The 26,068-nt window shown below is 31.9% G+C and overlaps 1 pseudogene across 1 annotated transcript in view; it reads right to left on the minus strand.

Annotated features, from left to right (window-relative positions):
- Positions 1–23,879, minus strand: part of LOC143247659 (DENN domain-containing protein 1A-like) — a 47,637-nt pseudogene extending 23,758 nt beyond the window's left edge. The window contains exons 1-9 of the transcript XR_013026647.1: positions 23,651–23,879; positions 19,922–19,986; positions 18,315–18,358; positions 12,682–12,731; positions 9,858–9,962; positions 9,579–9,648; positions 7,447–7,539; positions 5,405–5,458; positions 2,639–2,700 (exon numbers count right to left, since the gene is read on the minus strand). The product of XR_013026647.1 is annotated as a DENN domain-containing protein 1A-like (transcript). The remainder of the gene's footprint in view (positions 1–2,638; positions 2,701–5,404; positions 5,459–7,446; positions 7,540–9,578; positions 9,649–9,857; positions 9,963–12,681; positions 12,732–18,314; positions 18,359–19,921; positions 19,987–23,650) is intronic.
- Positions 23,880–26,068: the final 2,189 nt, after the last annotated feature.

Raw genomic sequence — 26,068 nt, forward strand, 5'->3', positions numbered from 1 at the left:
CCCACAGTAAACTCAATAAGCAACCTGTACTGGTAATAAAACAAGTACAATGTATGAGAGATCACTCCTACAGTAAACTCAATAAGTAACCTGTACTGGTAATAAAACAAGTAGAATGTATGAGAGATCACTCCTACAGTAAACTCAATAAGCAACCTGTACTGGTAATAAAACAAGTAGAATGTATGAGAGATCACTCCTACAGTAAACTCAATAATCAACCTGTACTGGTAATAAAACAAGCACAATGTATGAGAGATCACTCCTACAGTAAACTCAATAAGCAACCTGTACTGGTAACAAAACAAGTACAATGTATGAGAGATCACTCCTACAGTAAACTCAATAAGCAACCTGTACTGGTAATAAAACAAGTACAATGTATGAGAGATCACTCCTACAGTAAACTCAATAAGCAACCTGTACTGGTAATAAAACAAGTACAATGTATGAGAGATCACTCCTACAGTAAACTCAATAAGCAACCTGTACTGGTAATAAAACAAGTACAATGTATGAGAGATCACTCCCACAGTAAACTCAATAAGCAACCTGTACTGATAATAACGCAAGTACAATGTATGAGAGATCACTCCTACAGTAAACTCAATAAGCAACCTGTACTGGTAATAACACAAGTACAATGTATGAGAGATCACTCCCACAGTAAACTCAATAAGCAACCTGTACTGGTAATAACACAAGTACAATGTATGAGAGATCACTCCCACAGTAAACTCAATAAGCAACCTGTACTAGTAATAACACAAGTACAATGTATGAGAGATCACTCCTACAGTAAACTCAATAAGCAACCTGTACTGGTAATAAAACAAGTACAATGTATGAGAGATCACTCCCACAGTAAACTCAATAAGCAACCTGTACTGATAATAACGCAAATACAATGTATGAGAGATCACTCCTACAGTAAACTCAATAAGCAACCTGTACTGGTAATAACACAAGTACAATGTATGAGAGATCACTCCCACAGTAAACTCAATAAGCAACCTGTACTGGTAATAACACAAGTACAATGTATGAGAGATCACTCCTACAGTAAACTCAATAAGCAACCTGTACTAGTAATAACACAAGTACAATGTATGAGAGATCACTCCTACAGTAAACTCAATAAGCAACCTGTACTGATAATAAAACAAGTACAATGTATGAGAGATCACTCCCACAGTAAACTCAATAAGCAACCTGTACTGATAATAACACAAGTACAATGTATGAGAGATCACTCCTACAGTAAACTCAATAAGCAACCTGTACTGGTAATAACACAAGTACAATGTATGAGAGATCACTCCTACAGTAAACTCAATAAACAACCTGTACTGGTAATAAAACAAGTACAATGTATGAGAGATCACTCCTACAGTAAACTCAATAAACAACCTGTCCTGGTAATAAAACAAGTACAATGTATGAGAGATCACTCCTACAGTAAACTCAATAAGCAACCTGTACTGATAATAAAACAAGTACAATGTATGAGAGATCACTCCTACAGTAAACTCAATAAGTAACCTGTACTGGTAATAAAACAAGCACAATGTATGAGAGATCACTCCTACAGTAAACTCAATAATCAACCTGTACTGGTAATAAAACAAGTACAATGTATGAGAGATCACTCCTACAGTAAACTCAATAAGCAACCTGTACTGGTAATAAAACAAGCACAATGTATGAGAGATCACTCCTACAGTAAACTCAATAAGTAACCTGTACTGGTAATAAAACAAGCACAATGTATGAGAGATCACTCCTACAGTAAACTCAATAATCAACCTGTACTGGTAATAAAACAAGTACAATGTATGAGAGATCACTCCCACAGTAAACTCAATAAGTAACCTGTACTGGTAATAAAACAAGCACAATGTATGAGAGATCACTCCTACAGTAAACTCAATAAGTAACCTGTACTGGTAATAAAACAAGCACAATGTATGAGAGATCACTCCTACAGTAAACTCAATAAGCAACCTGTATTGGTAATAACACAAGCACAATGTATAAGAGATTGCTCCCACAGTAAACTCAATAAGCAACCTGTATTGGTAATAACACAAGCACAATGTATGAGAGATCACTCCCACAGTAAACTCAATAAGCAACCTGTATTGGTAATAACACAAGCACAATGTATGAGAGATCACTCCCACAGTAAACTCAATAAGCAACCTGTACTGGTAATAAAACAAGCACAATGTATGAGAGATCACTCCCACAGTAAACTCAATAAGCAACCTGTATTGGTAATAACACAAGTACAATGTATGAGAGATCACTCCTACAGTAAACTCAATAAGCAACCTGTACTGGTAATAAAACAAGCACAGGTTTACTTTAATCAAATGACTCAGTTATTACACTCAATATTAAATTTTAAATGTATCATTGATACTACTTTAATATTATTTTCTCTCTTTCTTCAATGAGATGACTGAAATCTTCTTTGGGTCATGTCACTCAAAACATGAGGTGGAACGTAGCCACTAGAGTTGCTAACCCTAAATTTAAGTTTTAGTTTGTCTATCACAAAATGATTTTTTTTAAAGTTTTCTTTTGTGCAAAAACAAAATGTAGGTATAATTTTAACAAACATAAAAATATCTACCTTGCAAAAAGCACCATCATATTGTTTATGTCAACAGCGCTGATGTATTCTAGAAGGTTTCTCTGTTAAAAAGACACACAAGTTGTTTTGATATATATATATATAAATAAAACATACAAACATATTCTTTACTAAATAAATCACTGAAGGTTTTCATAATACAAGTAATAAGAAAGAAATTATGTGCTGGATAGGTATAGATAAAATGTTATTAGCCAAAAATTAAAAAGAGAAAAATGGAAATTACATCTCTCAACACATCACAGACCATTCTGATGTAAACATCTATTGTGGTAAATATATAAAGTAAAAAATGAACTGTGATCCAAAATCATGCAGCCATGGTCAGTTGAGAGTTACAATACTGATAGAAACACTTAAAAGTACCAGTGACATGTGACATCAAAATCTGACAACAGTTGAGTAATGGTTAGTATTTTAATTTCAATAAAAACAATATTTTTAAGACTATTTCTGTTGTTGCTGTATTAAAGCAATTATAGAAAAATATATTCAATGCATTATAAACAACTTATTTTGTACAAAAATTATAGAACTTTGACCATTAACATTTTACAGGTTTCTATTGATTAAATGTCTATTTTCCTTTAAGTAATGTTTAAGGTGTTTTTTTTAATATGAGCTGACATTTTTCTATCAATAAGAAATATATTTTGTGGAGAACGTAGAAAATATTTTTTACACTTATACATTAATTTACTTTTCATAAAGCTACACAATAAGGCCAAGAAGACCAATGTATAACCCTTTCTCAACGGTCTCTGCACAATATACATAAAATCAAATACACATTCACAGAAATTAAATATTTACAGCATAACTTCAGATGCAGCATGTGTATCTTCACAAAACTTGGCAGACTTTTAGTAAAAATTATATAGGTTTTTGTACACAAAATTAAGAAATTTTAATGAAGTATCTTTAGTATAGATTTGTTTGTGAACATAACAAAGTCTGTTTTATTACTAGTTCAAGTGTGAAGTGATTTCATGTTATGATTAAAAAAAAACATTATTCTTCATCCCAAAAATCTCTAGACCCTCCTAAATACATTTCAAACATTTGTTGTCAGTGAGACTTTATATTTTATCTGTTGTTTTCTCTACCATAGTTATGTTGGGTCTGTCAATTTGACCGACCTTGGATACCATCATAAAAAGGTTATGAAATAAATATAAATTATTTTTTTTGCATGCTAGAATGAATACAAATTATAACATAAAAATACAAATCTTTAGTTTAAAGATAGGTTTGTTTTGTTTTGAATTTCGTGCACAACTACAATAGGGCTATTTACACTAGCTGTTCCTAATTTAGCAGTGTAAAACAAGAGGGCTGCCAACTCGTGGGTTAGTTGGTTGGTTTGACATTTTATGGTGCAAAGCAACTACACTATCTGCAGCAAAAATCTAGTAAAAAGTTAAAATTAAAGTAAATGTATTAAAATTGATAAAGAGGAATCAAGGTAAAACAAAACAAAAGTTTAATTTTTAAATTAAAAACATAAATAACATTAAATCCAACTTTTATATCGTGTACAACAGTAAGCAAGAAACAACACTAATACAAGTTGTAAATGTCCTTCTGTAGCATAAGTTTAATTATCATAACTCGCCAGGATGACTGACAGGTAAATTCAAACATCAGCATTAGTCACCTGAAGTTGGCCTTTCCAGTCCTACCAACTCTTAGGCTACTCTTTTACCAACTAATAGTGGGATTGACCATAACATTATAATGCCCCTATGGCTGAAAGGATTTATTTAGATTTTAAAAAAATATGAAACTTTGAGCAGACTAAAGACACAACCTACCTCATCAAAATTTTGGATCAAAAGAATGTGGAAGCTTTTTAAAAGATTAAAATGGTGGAGAAAACCACTCTAGAAACATTCTAAGCTATTGATTAGTTACTGACATGTCATATATTGTACATATAGGACTGTTTCCAAATATGAAGAGGTGAACAGAGCCACTGTGTTTGATTTAGTACACACAAGTCATATCTCAGCAAATTAAAAAGATATGATGTTATTATTTTACATTCTAGTTTGTCAGTATTGGTAATTTGAGTTCCTAGTTTGTATGAAACTACAGACTTAATATTTAGGCATCACAAACATCTAATTTTAACCACTACCGCATTCAACATATGACATGATTCAAAAAACTGATATTTAGACGTGTTATTTTAATATTTACTTTTAAATTAAGACATTACCTCATATATAATATTAAAGTTTGAATTATAATCTACAATTAGATACCAAACTTATTGACATAAATTTATAAAGTAGTAGTTCATTAAAATGTTGAATGCAAGTCAACAAATGTGAAGACATGTCCTTTGACCCTTCACCCATCATGAAAGGGGTAATAGCACATTTAAAATACACCACATCCATTATAAATTTTTTATATAGCATATGAAGACACAGATTTCCTAATTTCATGTTTGTTCTCACAATATGCTGGGCTTACACATACCAATGATGGAATAAAGCTACGATAGTCAGAAATATCTTAAATATGTTATAAAAATTTATTTACATTTCAGTTCATTATAACACAAACTTTTATATTCTGATTAAGCTTATTCTGTAGTTCAAAATTATTCACATGAGAACTTAAGTTTTATTTTGCTCTTGGTTCTGCAATATTACATTCAAAGAAAAAGCAAGCCACCATTATTCAACATGGAAAAGTTTGGACACAATTTTAATTTTATAACACCTTCAATCTCACATTTTCAGGAATAGCCGGTAATTTTCTGTGGTCAGGGCAACGTGTCATAAATACCTGAAAAATAAGACAAATCATAAACAAGTGGATTACTTTCTTTCTGACTCAAAAAAAATATTAGTTTCTACATGTTTGTTTATTTGGTGTGACAAAGACAACAAAACTGGTCAATAAAAATATTGTTTTGTAAAGACTGAATTCTTTTTAAACCCATACATATCATGACTATCATTAATTCCATAAAAAGAGAGAACAGTCAAGCTCAATATGAAAACAAAGGGGAGATGCTTCATCAGATAAATCTTTATTAATAGTACAGGTAAAACTAGTCTAACCCCCCTAACTCCCCACATACTTCAATCCTCAGTACAACAAATGTTCCAAAACATTTTTAAAACTGTACATTTCCTAGTTTAAAAAAATACCTGCACTCTTTCAGTATTCTTCCAAAACTGTATTACTCCAAGCATACCAGGCATATTCATACAAAGTAAATATTCCAATACTGTATTACTCCAAGCATACCAGGCATATTCATACAAAGTAAATATTCCAATACTGTATTACTGCAAGCATACCAGGCATATTCATACAAAGTAAATAAAAAACGTTTAAAAAACAACACCTTCAGCAACTATTAGTTTTAAGTTTTAAATATAGACTCCTAAAGTGAGTTCCAAGTTAGTAACCTCTGAAACTTCATGATATTAAACAGCCACATGGATAAAGAAGTTAAGAACATTGTTATGTTTATGCTGAAAATTTATTAAAACAAACGTATTTTAGAATAATTCTGATGTTCCATCTCAAACATGTTATATCTGATTTTGTTACATATATTTATAAAATAATCCAGTCTTTAGAGCACTGGTTCTGAATGTTTTCTAGCTTGTGGATACCCAAATGTTAGTTTTTAAATACTGGCAGGCCATCTCAATAAAATGAGGAATTTCCTGGGTTTCAAACATCCTTAATTCACCGAAAAACTGCTCTGTTTTTACCACATATACAGTGTTACACACATTTTATATTCACTTGATATTTTCAATGTATACAGTTACATTATTAGTTCTATACCAGTCTTTAAGACTTTGCAGTTTCCTTTCTATAATTACATAACACTTCCTTGAACCACTTTAATAGAGTTTGTGCATGTCGATAACTTAAGTTCTGGAGCAACATATCTCAACATTTTTGACACCAGAGACTGACTCACTGCATTTTTAATTGTCTCAGATCACTGATAGGAAAGTGTGATGAAAAACTCTTACAACTTACATATGAATATTCTGTTAGTTTTTGTGAAATATCATGGAACAGTGCCAATAAAAAGACCAGTGGTTGAGAAACACTGTTCTGGATAATCAACCACAAATGATAACTGTATTATTAATGTAAGTTTAGTTTTTAAGTTAACAGATAGTCTATGCTTGTGTTCAGCTCTCTTTGAGAATGCAAATTTGTAAATTCAAGATACACTAAACAAATTACCACACCAAAATTTTTACAGTAATGGAAGATACGATTTTTGTGTGTGTTACCATTCAAGCACCACCAATGAATCTCAGAAACATTCATAAAACCTAGCACAAGATAGAATAATTTACACTAGAATTGTCTTTCCTATTAGACTGTAGGTTCAATTCGTCAAAATTCAAATACATCAGTAACAGTTCAGTAATCTAAATTTGTAACAAAATATACACAAACATAATAATGGTTTATGGTTTGTTCAAAACCTAAATTTAAAGCAAAAATGTTAACAGTCATTTCTCGCAAACAATATTTTTGTTAAGCAATTCAAAATTAGATACCTGATCACATCAGTTCAGTAACATATCCGATATGAACAGATAAATGATTATTTAAAAATAATTTCACCAATATGGAAGAAGACAAAGTACAACAGTGTATTCTTTGGATTCTCTAATCTGTATGTTTCTTCTAAAAAACAAATGCAAACAAGCGATTGCAGAGTTACACATATTATCACTCATGTATTATCTTTCTACTGATGTGAAAACTATGTCAGAACAATATCTCACTTCCTGGCCGTTGTTCCATAATACACGGAGCGTGTGTCCAGGTACTGGGACTGGTGTATGATACAAAGCCTTAAGAAATATCCAGATAGCTTTCTGGAAAGAAAAAAAAAATGAAAACACAATGTTATTGATTTATGCTTTTGGGATTATTAACAATATCTTGACAAGAGACAATGATGAAAACTACACATTTTAAATTTTTGTTAAAAGATCCAACCATCACACTTATAATTTGTTTTAAATTCTTGTAACAGATTCAACCATAACACTTGTATAGCAACACCAAAAATGTAACAGACAGAATGAAAACTTTTGGAATAAGATACGTTACATTAAAATGGTTTACAACTTATTTATTGAAATGAGCATGTATGTTAAAAATAAATAATAAATCTAGTGATGATTTATATCATCATATGGTTCTACACATTGACCAATATTAGTTACAGCATACATAAATGATTTCTGTAACTAAAGTTTATAACAGAAAAGTACCACATTTACCACAGATGCAGAGTTAACTGCTAGTGTAGAAGTATTCCAATATTAAACAATACCAATAAAAGAAATAAATTAGATGTTCTTTCAGTTAAAGATTTATGTGAACATAAATGAAAATGTTTTTTAACTGTATATTAACAAAAACAGGATTGTATACAATATTAACTGTAGAATGCAGACATTCACAAATCAAGACTGGATGTCATAAAGCTCAGGTTTACAAGCTGATAAAAATTTACACTGGAAACAACATGTTAATGACAGAGCTAACAGATTCAGATTTATACTGACCAAAGTTATTAAATAATCATGTACTAAGAATAACTTATTTTGATGGACAAGATATCTTATTTAGTAAGAAATTCTGTTGTGTTCTTTTTTTTTGATGGGAGGTGCTTATCCAACTATATTAAAGTCAATTTTATTAAAGAATAAAGCTACAAAAATTAAAGATAACAATGAAACAATTTACAAAAATATATTTTATGTGATATTGTTATTAATACACAGATTATTATTACTATTCTTAAATAACAAAAGTTATTATGAACAGATTAATCAAAGATGTTGATTCTAGTAGAATGTAGGGTTTATGATATCTATCTGCATATACAAACCAACACACACACACGTACATACATATAATTCCAGTAATGAAGAAAGGGCATAATGCATAACTTTCTATTTAAAGCTAAAAAAAACATTTAATGGTTTACCACTAATTCTGATAAACAAAAATATAACTAAATTTAATGTACTACTGAGTGAATGTTTGCTTAACAGTGAAAATATAAAAGGTTTATTTGAGGTTATGAAATTAATTATTGTTAGTATTAGTTTAAAATATTTTCACCTGTTGCAGGGGTCAAAGGTCACCTTATGAATCCTAGAGGCTACAATAAACTAATACAGTTCCTTTATTTTCCCCAATTACTTTTACAGCTAGTCCATGGGGGTTTGTACGTAAAAACAAATCCCAAAAGGACACCTGCCAATTGTATTCAATTAAATGTGCCAAGTTTGATCTCACTAATACACTTTTAAAGATATCCCCCCCTCAGGATCCTGAGGATGGTCAGGAACACAAAATACAATATCAGATTTGGATTCAGTAATCCTGAAAAATCTGTTCCTAGACCTTACTGTGCCAGATGCATTTTAGACCCCTTTGTCTAGACTGTATATTTATGAGGGCATCTTCAAGGCACCTCGAGTCTGTCTAGAAAGTTTGGTTCTGCTAGCTACAAAACTGTGGGAAGATTTTGTGTACAAACAAACAAACACACTACATGAATTACTATTGGCTCTCATAAGTCACTTTTAGAATAAAATAAAATTCTGAACAGATTTAATGAAATATAACATTACAATGATTTTATTAACCAAGATGAATTTCAGCATTAATTATAAAACCTTTGACCCTGTATTTCACTTTATTATTAAGATAAAATGCCAAATAAAATAAAAGATGTAACCTGCAGGTTATGGATTTTATTCTATAATAAATGCTGTATTCAAAAACAATATTCCTAAAGACATTTGTCAACATTATTATGTTTATGTGTTTAGTTACTTTAAGGAAACTAAAAGATAAAAAGATAAATATTTCTTTTCACGAAATTCAAACTCACCTCATTTTTTGATGTAATTTCAGACATGGAATTGAGGATCGTGTAAAACGTTTCATGCCAAGGAAGATAACTATTATTTACGTTAAAAAAGAAAAAAAAGACATCAGAACTAGAAAATATGATTTACAACATGTCACGAGTTCAAAATGTGAGATAATTATCTAGTTATCATAATTCATGTAATTTTTATGTGCTATGATCATGGTTAGGTGTGATATTTCACTCATAAACACCTATAATGTATTTTAAAATATTTAAATAAAATAAACTGACACCCACCTGAGAAATACATAAGTTGGAACACCAGGAGCATGGCGACAATACCCAAAGGTCCACTTGCTATCAACATTTGTGAGGACAAACGTAAAAAGCTGGACATGGTTACTACAATTACACAAACCAGAACACTTTAGTGTAGTGTACAATATTACAACCTGAAACTTGAATAAATAACAAACCATTTCGGAAACAAATATTGCAATTTCAATGTTCCTTTACAGACAGAGGCGTAGCTGAAGTTTTAAGCTCCCAGGCACAAAATCAGTTTTCTGCGCCTGGGGACAGATGTACCCTCTTGTTTCCCCTAGCTACACCACTGTTTATAGACCATTTAACAGTTCCATTCACTTCTCAGAATCAACCAGTAACTCATATGTGATTAGGTATTTGAATACTTTCATTTTCATTTGTTTGGAAGTCACTAAAACTTCCAATAAAAATATAAAGAGTCTTAAATGCTGAGTTGATTCAAATACTTATGTCATTCAAACATTAAAAAAAAAAATTATTCATCAGGTAAATTTGTACATTCTCCCTCAAGCAAATTTGTGCAAGTCATGATAATTTATTTTTAAGATAATCTGTACACCTCACACACAACACTGTTTTTTCTCCTCATGCATCTATATACATCATCGTGTTTTCTTCAACTAATTTTCAATACTTTGCATTAGGGTTCTTTCAGATTAGATGTATCAGAATGTTGTAAACAGACACCCACACGATCTTTCAGAGTTCAGTCACACCCATTAATAAATCCCCAGTTTACTTAATGACCTGTTTGTTTCTTTATTACAAAGTCACATCTGGCTACTTGTGGTGGCCACAATGAAGAACTGAGTCTCAGATTTTAACATTGTATGTAGACTCACAACTGTTCAGAGAATGTTTAGCACATAACACATATAATGGTGCTCCTCTCCAGACTATTACATACTGATAATGGAATTAACTGTTTAGTGTGAGTTATATTTATAATGGAATCATTCATCAGTTATGTTTGCATACCTTACACTGCTCTTCATAAGACGAACTTTAAATATTTGAGATATCGTTTTCCCGAATAAAAATATTAGAAAAATTGTGCTTAACAAGTATTGTACATATGAGTCCACATAGGCATTTCTGGCAAAAGAATGTACGTTGGTAACGATTGGGTCATTATTTAACTGTTGATAACATGAAGAATTGTTAACACTAACGACTGGGTCATTATTTAACTGTTGATAACATGAAGAATTGTTAACAGTAACGACTGAGTCATTATTTAACTGTTGATAACATGATGAATTGTTAACAGTAACGACTGGGTCATTATTTAACTGTTGATAACATGACGAATCGTTAACAGTAACGACTGGGTCATTATTTAACTATTGATAACATGACGAATCGTTAACAGTAACGACTGGGTCATTATTTAACTAGGGCTGCAACAATTATGGACTTTTGTAACCGGTTAATCTTTCCCTCGTAACCGAACCGTAACCGGTTAATCGTGTAATCGTCATAGCCCTATATTTAACTGTTGATAACATGATGAATTGTTAACAGTAACGACTGGGTCATTATTTAACTGTTGATAACATGATGAATTGTTAACAGTAACAACTGGGTCATTATTTAACTGTTGATAACATGATGAATTGTTAACAGTAACGACTGAATCATTATTTAACTATTGATAACATGATGAATTGTTAACAGTAACAACTGGGTCATTATTTAACTGTTGATAACATGATGAATTGTTAACAGTAACGACTGGGTCATTATTTAACTGTTGATAACATGATGAATTGTTAACACTAACGACTGGGTCATTATTTAACTGTTGATAACATGATGAATTGTTAACAGTAACGACTGGGTCATTATTTAACTGTTGATAACATGATGAATTGTTAACAGTAACGACTGGGTCATTATTTAACTGTTGATAACATGATGAATTGTTAACAGTAACGAATGGGTCATTATTTAACTGTTGATAACATGATGAATTGTTAACAGTAACGATTGGGTCATTATTTAACTGTTGATAACATGATGAATTGTTAACAGTAACGATTGGGTCATTATTTAACTGTTGATAACATGATAAATTGTTAACAGGCACTTTAAAACTTTGATATTTAATTTGTGGAAGAAACAGTACTTCAATGTATCTGTTTTCTCCTCAGCATCAGGATAAGACTATGGTTGGTTGGCTGTTTTTAAATTTTACACAAAGCTACATGAGGAATATCTGTGCTAACCTTCCCTAATTTAGCAGTGTAAGACTTAGAGGGAAGGCCAACTCTTGTGCTACTCTTTTACCAATGAATAGTGGGATTGACCATCACATTATAATGCCCTCATGGGCAAATGGACAAGTATGTTTGATGGGACAGATATTCGGACCAGCGACCCTCAGATTGAGAATTGAGCTCCCTAACTGTGTGGCCATGTCTAGCCAAGCAGTTGTTCTAGAGTTGTAAGATGGTTATTTTGTTTCAATTTAGATATGTGTTAAAAACCATAATGAATTATAAATGCAGTGTGTTGTTATTTATCAGCAACTACCTTTACCTAATTTAACAAGATTAATAACATCTTGTCTTACAAGGTTGTCAAAATGAGCAAATAACTTCACATGATTCAAGTATTTGGCACAAAGCACACGTGAAACATTCAGAACAGTAGAAAAAACTTCCAAGTCCTCCTGACACACTTACTGTTCACACAAAGTTTACTACTTTAAGGCCCTTATAAGTGTATCATTGAAATATCCCTGTATTTCATTCTAAACTTAGAAAACCAGACCAAATGGTTTCTTACTTACTTGTTAAATGCACATGGAAAGGCAAATTGGGGCACTGACTTGAGAATCTCCTGTGAAACATAAAAATACATTACATTATCAAATGGAATAGAATGAAATTACATAACTTAACTGTCTGTATGGTCAGAAATGTTCAAATTCTTGAAAAATCTAACTTTTTTTCATGGGTAACAAAGAGCAATAGCCTTTATGCAACATTACGTTGTGATCTTGGTTGCACAAATGGGTCTCAAGGATAATAATATAGGGTCATTCCATGCCAATCCACCTAGGACCTCCCAGTTCATGTTACAGATTTCATTGAAGATTTTCAATCAAAATCTTCATTTTGATTTATTCAGCTATGCAGTACAGCTTTAGGATTTTGCATGGCTGAATAAATCAAAAATGAAGATTTTGCTTGAATGTTTTTCAAGGAAATCTATGATATAAACTGGGAATAGTTCTTTTTTATTTTCTGGGTGAGTTGGCATGGAATGACCCTTAAGCAAAGTTTGTAAGAAAGCATTCAGTACATTGTTTTGTTTAGGACAAGTAGTAGAGAAGAACAGAGTATATCAGTGTAGAAGTTTTGTTTTCATGTTAAAATAATTCACAGAAAGAACACAGTTTGTTTTGGATATTGACACAAAACTACACAAGGGCTATCCGCACTTGACGTCCTTAATTTTCGACTGAATTAGCAGAAGGATGACAACTGGTCAACAGTATTCACTTTCAACATTTCAGGTACTTTTGTTAGACTAACTAGTGGGATATAATCAACACTTTTATAAAATAACAGTTTAAAAGTGCATAATTTTTGTGGTAATTCACAGATTGGAAAGTTAGGCTCTATAGTCCATGCTCAGTCCACAAGAGTACAAGTCCAACTTTAAAGAATACTGTATTGGCCCAATTATAAAGTGATGTTTTTTGGCTCATAATTAGGCTGTAAAATTCATAGTTGCCTTACAATCACAGCTGACCATACACTGCTTCCCCATACTCTAGCCCATTGCAATCTTGAACATCCAGCTAGCATCTGTCTACACACATTCGTCAGATGTTTACCCCAGGTCATCACTAATTCTTACAACTAATCCACCTGCAGGCTGTTCAGTTATAGTACCGATTTTACGGTCTAAAAAAAGGATGTTGTAACACTCAGTCTATTTTTACTTTCCCAAGGAATTCAGAAATGGGGTTGCCTCATATTCAAGATTGTCCTATGATCAGACCAATATGGTATATGTTATCTAACAGCCAAAGTGTTGAAATACTGACAATTACTCAAAACCTGGCTCAACAGTTCTCAAACAATAGTGATCTTTTTTGTCTACTTCTTTACTTAAGTAAATTAACTTCAGGAAATATTTTCACACAAAAAAGAAAAAAATACACAAAGAATGCACCCAATCCCATAATGGTCACTTATATGGGAAAAATATAGATGTAAAATATATCATTTTAAGTTCCAATACTGGAAAAGTTGGGAACTTCAACACTGATAACAGTATGTAACAAAATTTTTACTTTTTCTTGTTCCTGGGCAGAAAATGTTATTTCCTAATTGCTTATGCCTAAAGTAAATCGAAAAAACTTATTTTTCTCTTCAGACTTTGCTTTTGCGACTTGGGAGCGTATAACTAAAACATGATGGGAGACTATATTTGGGGGATTATACGTGAAAGTGATTTACATTGCAGTAGCAAATCTTGAAAAACTACTCACTTCTAAACATTTTTGTATAACTTTAGTACAAATACATGTAAATCTTGATTCATATGTTGTTTTATTCAGACCTTACATAAATGAAAATGTGCATATTTGTCCATTTTTACATAGAAAATAGGTTAATTTCTAAATTTCATTATCCAGGTCACAAAAGCAAAGGAGATTATAAGCACTGTTCAGACAATTATTTGTCAATTTGTCTTACATCAGTAGTTGGAAAGGTTTTAGAGAATGTGATTAAAACAGTTTGATAGTGTCAAAGAGCCAGCATGCTTTCACTAAGGAAAAGTCTTCTTTAATAAACCTTCTAACATTCTTTAAAGATGTCGCTACAAGATGTCGGTGAAGGAAATATGGTGGATTTGGTTTACCTTTGTTTTCAGAAAGCATTTTATGAGGTGCCTCACACAAAACTTATCACAAATATTAAATCTGTGGACATGGAGGAAATGTTATTAAATTAGATAGAAAACTGGCTGGAGAGTAGAAAGCAGTAATAAATGGAGTTAGATTTAACTGAATCACACTTGCAAGTAGTGTGCATCAGGGCTCTGCAATGGGTCCTCTGGTGTTTGTGATTTACACTAATGATATTGACCCTGGAATGACTAACAAATTTTGAAGTTTGCAGATGACATTAAGATTTTGGACTGTATCAAAGATGTTGCAGATTTACAGGAAGATTTAGATCATCTTATCTGCTGGACCAATATGTGGCATATGATGTTTAACTGTCCAAAATATAAGGTGATGCATGTAGATTTTCAAAATTCAAATTACTGTCACAATTTAAATGGGAATACATTAGATATTGTGGTTAAAGAAACATACCTAAACAGTGTACTGTGGCTGATACGATCTTGTGTAGCATCTACAGAAATATTGAATTTAAGACAAGGGATATTATTGTTTCACTGTATAGATGACTTGCAAGACCACGAGTAAAATACTGTGTACAGTTTTGGGCTCCCTTCTTCAAGAAGAACCCTGAATTGTTGGAGGAGGTTCAGAGAAAAGCCACTAGGATGCTACCTGGGATGGTGGGATTGTCCTATGAGAAGAGACTATAACCTATAAACTTATCTCTGGAGTGGAGAGGGGTCAGTATGCATTTAATTGAGATGTTAAAGGTTATTGATAATACAGATCCAACAAAATTTTTTGTCTTTAGCCCCAAAAACAACAGAACGAGAGATCATAAGTTCAAATTTTGGCAGGATAAGTTTATAAACTATTACTTTTCAAACAGGTTGGTTGGCTTTTGGAATGACTTGCTTTCAAGGTGGGCAGAAGCAGGAAAGTTAACTTAGTTCAAGAAAAGATTGAATAAATATGTGAGTAGTAAAGGGTGGTTATAGTTAAGAACTGGAAGGGCTATCCTTTGTAAGCCAATAAGCTCTTTTTGTTTTGTCCTTTTAACATGTTAGGAATTTTTGAATCAGACTTTCTATTCCATATTAAGAAATATGTTGAGGGAACTGGCACAAGTTTTTAAATATCCAGAAAAACAAACTATGTTCCAAGATGAACGTTACATCACATAAAAGTGAAAATTAAATGCTCAAAGAATATTATTGACTCTTAAAGTTACAAACAATAAGTCACATGTGCACTATACAATGATAAAGTCTGTATGTTATTAAGCATAAACTACACAACGTGCTATCTGTGATCTGCTCTCTGCAGGTATGAAAACCATATTTTTTTGCATTGTAAGTCATCAGACATACTGCTAAGACACCACAGAGCCATTCAAAGATAAACTGTTAGTTAAGCACAGATTTATACACAATACAATGTGCTATCTGTGCTTTACCCATCAGGAGATTCAAAACATAGTTTTTAGTATTATGACTTACCCCTGAGAGAATGATGGAGGAGATGGGTGTGAAAAAGATAAAAAGGAATGAAAAACACATCATATATCTAATGTATTCAAAATAATTGTTCTTTTAAAAAACTCTATTTAAACAACTTTAATTAAGTGTTTACCATTCCAGAGTCACTTAACCTTGCATTTTGGTTCATTGTGTGAAAAAGGATCACTACAGAATTTAAGATAAAAAAAAATAGTAAATTAAAACAAGTTATGCAAAAAAATAGAAAAACAGAGTTTTACAAAAACAATACAGAGACTATTTTTTGCTATACTAATATTACATATCTACCTTTACATTCTGATTGTTTTTTGTTTTTTTTAATTTCACACAAACCTACATGAGGGCTATCTCCTCTAGCTGTCTCTAATTTAGCAGCGTAAAACTAGAGGGAAGGCAGCTAGTCATAACCACCCACCACCAACTCTTGGGCTACTCTTTTACCAATGAATAGTAGGATTGACTATCACATTATAATGCCCCATGGCAGAAAGGGCGAGCATATTTGGTGTTACAACATTTCGAACCCACAACCATCGGATTATGAGCCAAGTGCCTTAACCACCTAGTCATGCCAGGCCTTTTACGTTCTGAAACTAATTTCTGATACTGATGTTTTACAAGTTGGCCTTCCTTTATAACTAACACAGGGAAGTCAACCTAAAGTCTCACTTATAATATCTTGATAAATTTCTTTTCACCATTGAAAACAAAACTAAGTTTTCAAAACTTTGTAAAACAAACATGATCAAGTTTAATTTTATCCTATTTTCTCGGTAAATAAAACTGAGCTTGGGTAATGGCTAATTATACGAAACTTCCTTTTCTGTCTGCTACAGATATATAGCTGTACATAGCTTCAACCTCAAATGTGTTACAGAAAAAAACTGTAGTCAATGGAACTTACTTTGGTCTTTTTTTATTTCAATACAAGATTTTAGAAGTGAATAAAAGTTTGTTATTAACCTACTTGTAGATTGGAAAGTATCTTTGCATATATTTGTAACTGAATTAGAATCAAAGTTACTCACTGGAAATCACTACCATTTGCCCTTGAACAAGGATGGTCCACCTTTCAAAAGCACTCAGGTTGTAGTGTTTTTATTAATTTCAGCACAGGAATTGTTGCTCATCAGTAAAGATACTAGGTACATACAGTACAGGTGAGAGCACACAAACAGTTTATATATCTCAGGCAGTGCAACAGCACTCTGTTTGGAATTCAATTGCAATACTACATAAATTCAATTGAAGTTACTACTGCAACCACCACCATAAGGCTGATATAAAAAGTTATTTTTGACTCTCACCCACTTCCTACTTTGACCTCTATGTGGCCGATGACCATCTATTAACTAGTCGCATTAAACACTTTGGAAGGACATTAAGAGCTGCATGTTGAAAGTTTGTAACAGAAAGTACACCTACTGCCACAACTTTTGCTATTACCTCTTGATACAAAGCTACCCTAAACATCACACAGTGTATACTATGTTTTAAGTTTATACATACTGACTTTTTTAAAGTTTATACAAAACGTTTGGTGAGATAACAACAAATATTTTAAGAATATTTTATAAATAAATTGTGTGAAAGTTAGGATTATTAATTTTTCTTTATTACAGAATTCTCTTTTATATTTTTTTAAGTTCATAACTTGAACAAAGGACAGGTACCTCAACTTCTTCTGTATAAAGTTGTTTTCTGTTTACTAATCACATGCCCATCCTAGCATTCATCAGTCCATAATATATGCCATTTGCAGTAATCATTATATTCAAAGGGACTGTTATAACTATCCAGATGTCCCTAAAGACTGGTGAAATATTTCATTATAAAATCATTTGGATTAACAGCGTTTCACTGTATGCGTCGTAATGGCAGAGATGGAATACACATGGATTAACCAAAGGAAAAGATTAAACAGTCAATTTATCATGAGGGAATTTCGTCTTATAAATCAGGACACTTACAACAAATGACATATTTCTTCATTGGCCCAGAAAGTTCTGGTACCAGGAGAATCAATACTAGACTCACCTCTTCAGCGTAGTTTTCAGGATAACTCTGTCGTATTGAAGCTACTGAAAAAACAACAGGCAATAACATAAATATTCAATTTGTTTGTGATATTTGAAAATTAAAAGATTGTATATGGTCCTAAGTAACCTGTAATAACACACACACAAAAATTAACTTGACAGATATCAACTCAATAATTCAATTAGTTACTTTAAAAAAGTGACAAGGTAATCATGATAAAAATACTTAACCAGTCGAGCAAACAGAAGGACTATGTGAAAATCAGCAAATCCTAACCTGTGATGAGATTTATATGAATAAAAAAACAAGCCCAAATAAAAAACATAATTCAATATAAAAATACTACACAAGTTAATGATCTCCAAGATACAGGCTATAATTTGGGATATAACATGTGCTATGGGTTTTGGAGGTGACTATTGAAGTGGAACCAACACTGCTGTTGGAATACACCTTCTATCAGACCCAACCTCTGTTCACACAAAATCATCAAAAGAAACACTTTAAAATGTGGGTGCTCAAGTCCATAATGTCCCACATCTATACTGATTGATTACACAATGTAACACAAATTGTGTTTCTGGATAGTATGTGTTATTTCTTAATTGCTTATGTTGTAAAAGTATAGAAAATGGCCATTATTCCCTTCAAACTTTGCTTTTGTGACCTGAATAATGAAATAAAGACAAATTTGCACATTTTCATTTACATAAGGTCTGAATAAAACAACATATGAATCAAGATTTACATGTATTTATACTAAAGTTATACAAAAATGTTTAGAAGTGGGTAGTTTTTCGAGATTTGCGACTGTAATGTAAATCATTTTCACATATCAGCACCCAAATATAGTCTACCATCATGTTTTCCTTATACACTCCCAGGCCACAAAAGCAAAGTTTGAATAGAAAAATAGGTCTTTTTGATTTACTTTAGACACAAACAATTAGGAAATAACACTTTCTGCCCAGGAACAAATAAAAATTCTGTTACATAGTGTTATCTTCAGACTACTGTTGGAAGGTGACCGTTTTCCAGGCTATAAAAATAATTATGATAGAAAAAAAGTAATTAAATTTCACAAGATTTGATATTTCAGTTTCCAATAAACAAATATATTAACTTCTAAAATTAAATAATTTGCGAGTTTCTTCATTATTTTTTATATGAAGAACAAGGCTACACTTTCAATAATTTGTTGGTGTTACACTTTATTTTTAGTGTGCTATTAAATAAACTAAACAGCCTTTAAAGTTTATTATCAAGCTTCCAACTATAAAAGTGAATTAATGCAAAAACAAAAACATAACAATAACATAAGACAATTACATTAATTTAGTTAAAATCTAGAACTTTAATAAAAAGTTTCAAAACTCAAAATTGTGCAACAAATGGATTAGAATGGATTAATATAAAAAATTAAGTATATTTTCTAGTAAACATTGAAACTAATAGTGATTTCAATGGTCATAAAATACATGAATATGCTGGTTCACATGAACTTATATTCATTGTAAATACAACAATTTGTTGCATCGTTGTTTAGCTGAACGAGTTTGATGGTTTTCTTTTCTATCATTTATTACACTCAAAACACTTTTTACCTTCAGAAGAATTTGTTGGTACAGATATTTCACAAAAACACTCAAAAACATGAGGTGGATCTTCTCTGAAAGAATAAAATAATAGTTTTGATTTAAAAACTAACATAAAAGAAATAAACCACTTTCAACTGTTCTAAAATGCCTTTTTTTTAATATTTCAAGAGGAAAAATACGAGTTGATACATAAGAGTGTTATAGCTCAGAAAAACAATGACAGAAGTTACACTTAAATAGAAAAATAGGAGAATAACAAAGTCCAGAACATACTGTTCAGGTAAAATAATAATTACATTTGATGATACAAACTAAAGTCTGTGTAGGTGAACACAATAAGAGGTTTTAGAGATGGGTTCTATAAGAAGGAACTTCATGCAGTACAAAATAAAAGGCAAATAAAAGACAGACAGAATTTCAGTGAAAAATATGACAAAACAAAATACCTTTAGAGGTATATGAAGTCCACCAATTTTCAGAGTTCTAATAACTTTTCATATTTTCTAATTCAATATATCAAAACTTTATTGAAGTTAGATCTGTTGCTACTTACATATATAACTGATAAGATCTTTTAGTAATATTTATATGAAAAATTTTAAAATAGATTCACAAAATTAGCTATGTTTTATAACGATCTCAAGTAGTAAAATGTGGTATTAAAAACTAGATTAACATCTCACGAAGAAAGACACAAGTTCACAAAAATAACACATTATTTTCAAAGTACAAATACACCTAAAACATGAACTTAATACAGTCTGAATAAAATAATTTGTTTTTACATTTCTCATAAATTTTAGTCAAATTCATAACCGAGTTACAGTCCAGCAATGACATACCAACGCTATAAATTCCCTTTATAATCTTAAATACTTCAATTAAACCTTTTCTGATTTTTTTTGTAGGAAACAATTTTAAATATCTTTATCTCTCCACACATGACATCCCACCTTCATTTTAGGTTGGAGGTATGATGCATACAATCATCCCCCCGACAGTTTGGTCTGTTGAACTGTTTTATTGCATCACAGGCCTACAAATTATGTTTGTTCTTGTGATTCTCGTGTTCTTACCAATCGAATTACATAATTAGGTCTAGATGTAGGCTTTTTCAGTAGCCAAAATGTACATCTTTAATATAGGCGTACTTCTAAGCTTTTTTGATCTAGCGATAGTTAAGTAAGTTTCAGTTAATAGGCCTAAGTATACATGCAAATATCGTGGCAACAAGATTACTCTGTGACTGCATGTTTACAGCTTTCAAGTTCATGTAATCATAGATTACAAATTTGCAAATCAAATAGTGCACATAAGTGGTTGCAAAAATCATCCCCCCCATCGGGTGTAAAAAATCTACGCCCCTGCATTCAAGACACATTATAATAACCCTCCTATGAACTCTTTCCAAAGATTCAACGTCCTTCTGAAAGTAAAGAGTCCAAGACTAAACACACAACACAAAGGTAGCCTAATCGAATCTATTACCTTTTCACCATCCAGATAACAAGTAACATCCTCAAAGAGATACAACCTAAAATCTTATTTGCCCTACCAATACCAACAGCACACTATTTGGATGGCTTTAGAGACTGATCAACTATTACACCAAGATCCTTTTCCTTCATAACACTATTATCATTCTTATCCAAATTATGATAACCCACCTGCATTACTTTACACTTATCATAACTAAAACCCACCTGCCATTTATTTGCTCAACTCACTAAATGATCTAAATCTATTTGTAAAGCATCAATACACAGGATGTTAGTATCATCTACAATTTAAGTAATTTATTGTCCATTGATCTGTGTTAGATAATTGTATAAATATCTGTCTTCTACTCTTCTGATTAACAAATATAAAAGTTTTCTTACTGAAGAGATATTATAACATATTATAGATCTTTAAGTTCCAAGTTTTTTCTATATGTTGTTAATAGCAGTGTGTCACCAAATTCAAAAAACTTATAGAAATAAACAATTATTTTAAATTGTGAAACTGGTGGGTATTAACATAAACTGTGTTTGTCCACAGGAACAATTTCCAGCAAAATTCTATCGTGTAAAGTTGAAGAACTTGAAGTGTGGATGTTGGAACTTAAAGAGCATTTTCCAGTGACAACAATTAAAATGGATAAATAAAACCTGAATCTGTTGCATTTTTTAATAGAAAAATATAAAAGAATTGCAATGTTTACCACTGCCACAAAAATTATTTTACAATTATTATGAGTCATTTTTAAAAATGTTTCTCAATAAAATTTACATTATAGAGAAGTAAAAAAAATAGATATGGAATATTCTAGTCAGATTTTTTTTGATAAAGTAGTTAAATCAAGATAATAAATCTGATGCAAGATAGTTTCTTTTCATGCCAGTTGGCCGGCATGGCCAGACGAGTTAAGGCATTTGACTCATAATCCGAGGGCTGCAGGTTGATTCCCTGTCACACCAAACATGCTCACCCTTTCAGCTGTGGAGAAGTTATAATGTGATGGTCAATTTCACTACTTGTTGATAAAAGAGTAGCCCAAGAGTTGGCAGTGGGTGGTGTTGACTAGCTGCCTTCCCTCTAGTCTTACACTGCTAAATTAAGGATGGCTAGCACAGATAGCACTTGAGTAGCTTTGTGCAAAATTACAAAAAACAAACATACCAGTTTTTAAATATCATTCTATACAGTCAACAATGGATAATTTGTCTTTCAAGGCCATTCCTGCATACCTATTCTTAAGAAAAAGAACAAATTTAAACCCACTATTTCTTTTTAAGGAAATTAATAATACCTCTTCACTTCTGGAGTGATGTTTTTTAATTAATGTTAAATGACAACTCATTTCATAATGTAATCATTTATAGGAAAAATAACACTGGCTTGGTTGGAGTCTACCCTATTTTTTCTAAGCCTTAAAATCACGTTCTCTCATTCTATTATTACCAGGGTATGGCACAAGGAGATGAGAGATTTTATGCTATTGATTACCCACATAATCTAGTAAGCTTCAACAAATTCACTTCTCAGGTTTCTTCTCTCAAGAGAAAAGAACGATGCAATCTTAACCTCTTTCAATTAGACAATCTCTTCATCACCAGAATTATCTTAATGGCCCCTCTCTGAAGTCTTGCCACTAAGCCAACACCTTTTGTTATATAATTACAAGGAGCTCAAAACTATACACAGTACTAGAAATAAAGATCCATTCTAGCTGGACTTCATTAATATAAAAAAAATATCAACATCATATTTCTCTCCCTTCACCACCCTACTAATAGTAATACTAATCACTATTCATATAATGTTAATTCAAATTAGCCTCTCCCTTATCTCAGTTTTTCTTTCTTACTCTTTGATAATCTTCTATGTCACACCTTATCAAAAGTTTATTATAAATCTATATACTGTAATCAAATTTACTACCTTTTTACCATCCAGATAACAAGTAACATCCTCGAATAAATAAATAAATATATAGTAATAGCCAGTACATAGGTAACTAAGACACATACCAACAGATGAAATAGGCCTAGAAGAGTAGGGCTAGTTTCGGTAAGAACTACCATCAGTGAGATATGCCAACCGACTGAACTAATCTATATCATTATAATACATATGATATAACCTAATTCAAATTTTAATGTACTACTAACAGCCCATAGTAACATTAGTGCAAGTAGTACCAATATCAAACAACCTTTTATTGTAATATAACGAGCACCATACGATACATACCTTATCCTGGAGCCCATTTCCAAAGTTTAAGTAGTACACTCATGATGAAATAATAAAACGTTAAACACTGACCTTATGTCTAGCATAAGCTGATATAACTAGCTAAAATCATATAAAACACTTCAACTAGTAAATTTAAAATGCTTATGGAATTTATTCCAGTTTTGTCGTCCTTATTACTTAGATAGTATGTATAGTGCAGGTATACAAACATATTCTCGTTCTCAGATCTTCATATATTTCCAACATAAAAATAAAATTATTTTCAAAGTTTCAAACGTGTCAACTTCAATGTATTTATTAACGCAACACGAATACACAATGTTATATTACTTTTTAAAAAAGTAATACTAAGTTTATTTGCAAACTCATGCGGTTTCAAATTTATATGAATAGATTTTGAGTTTCTTAATCAAATTACTTAAACTACAAAACAGATGCTGAAATTAATCAGCTTTAGATTTGATGGCTTACATAAAGCCTAAATTGTAGATTGGTACCTGCTTTTAAAACAGTACAGAAACCTAATTTTCTGCCTTTGCTTTAAAAAGACACAAAGAACAACCAAAACAGGCAGATACATATCCGTTAATACTGCACGTCAGTACGAAAAAAGCAACGCATTTTTTGACATTTTATTTGTAATCAAATGTTTGTTTGTTTGTTTTGGAATTTCGCACAAAGCTACTCGAGGGCTATCTGTGCTAGCCGTCCCTAATTTAGCAGTGTAGGACTAGAGGGAAGGCAGCTAGTCATCACCACCCACCGCCAACTCTTGGGCTACTCTTTTACCAACGAATAGTGAGATTGACCGTCACATTATACACCCCCCACGGCTGGGAGGGCGAGCATGTTTAGCGCGACGCGGGCGCGAACTCGCGACCCTCGGATTACGAGTCGCACGCCTTACGCGCTTGGCCATGCCAGGCCCTTGTAATCAAATGAGCACAAGTTTTGACTTTGCTGCTGGTTTTCGAAACTCATTTGTAACGTAACTGGAGAAGAAAACTAGTAAACAGAAAATGAAAATTTTCTCCAAACTGAATGATTACACGTGTACGTTTTGACATTATGGATACTGTAGTTATTTATATATCAATGTGGTCAGTAAATGAAACTTAGTCCCTCGGTGGTTTAGTGGTAAGTTGATGGACTTACAATAATTTTATTCCTCGCAATGATATAGTGCATATAGGTTATTGAGTAACTTTGCGTTATCACAAACAAGCCAACAAATGAAACGTAAATGCGAATACATCAAATACCTTAAAAAATACACAAGAGAATTGAAAACATTATTTACATGGCTCATCTGTTTTATAAGTAAGCAAGCGCATAATGTTAGTCTATGCAGACAGCTTGCTTTCATAAAAAGTTAACATTGATAATTTATGTAATTGTTATCAGTCATGTAATTTTATTAACTTTTAAATGTCAATGAATTATAATGGTTGTTTTGTTTACGAAGAAGGTTTAAAGAGAAACACTGATTGTCTAATTAAGTAAAAGACTACATTTTGATGTAATAAGGTTTTTATTTATTATTGGTGTATAGAAGACGCATTACAAAAATTAAATAGTGCAACCTGTATTGATAGATTATTTCTTATAAAAAAATCTTAATAATAATCATCTAATGATTAAAAGCCGTGGTAACTTTGTCCAAGTGGTATTCAAACCCATATTCTTTAAAATTCAACAGGTACTCAATTCTAGCCGGAATTAGTTCTGATTAAATCAAATTCTTAGTTGCTTTATGTGTGTGTGTGTTTTCTTATTGCAAAGCCACATCAGGCTATCTGCAGAATCTACCGAGGGGGAATCCTTTTTTTATTTCATGTCGGAGGTAAGAAGCGGAAAGTTTTAAATGCAAGATATGGAAATTAATGTCCCCCACTGGTACAGCGGTAAGTCTACTGAGTTACAACGCTAAAACCAAGGGTTCGATTCTCCTCGGTGGACTAAGCAGATAGCCCGATGTGGCTTTGTTATAAGAAAATACACACCAGAATTAATTATCACCGGCCATAAAACATTTCTTAAATATTTGACAAGAGTATTTCACAATCAACATAATAATGTTCTCACCTTAGCACAACTTTTTTTATTTTCCCATACGAGCGTAAAATCCTCCGATGGGATAGCGGAAAGTCTGCTGAGTTGCAACGCTAAAATTAGGGTTTGATTTCCCTTCGGTGGACATAGCAGATGGCCCAATGCGGCTTTGCTTTAAGAAAAACACAAACACGCAAGCGAAAACAATAACAAAATATAGTTGAATTTTGCAGTTGCAAATAAGTACACTACATTTCATTTTATTCCGTCCAAAGATAGCTCATATTCTTGAAAACTTTATGTAACTTAAATAAATCTTACAATATTTTGACTAAGTTACAGGATGGAATGATAGAGAGAGAG

This window comes from Tachypleus tridentatus, chromosome 3 (assembly GCF_004210375.1).
Source record: "Tachypleus tridentatus isolate NWPU-2018 chromosome 3, ASM421037v1, whole genome shotgun sequence".
NCBI classification, from domain to species: domain Eukaryota; kingdom Metazoa; phylum Arthropoda; class Merostomata; order Xiphosura; family Limulidae; genus Tachypleus; species Tachypleus tridentatus.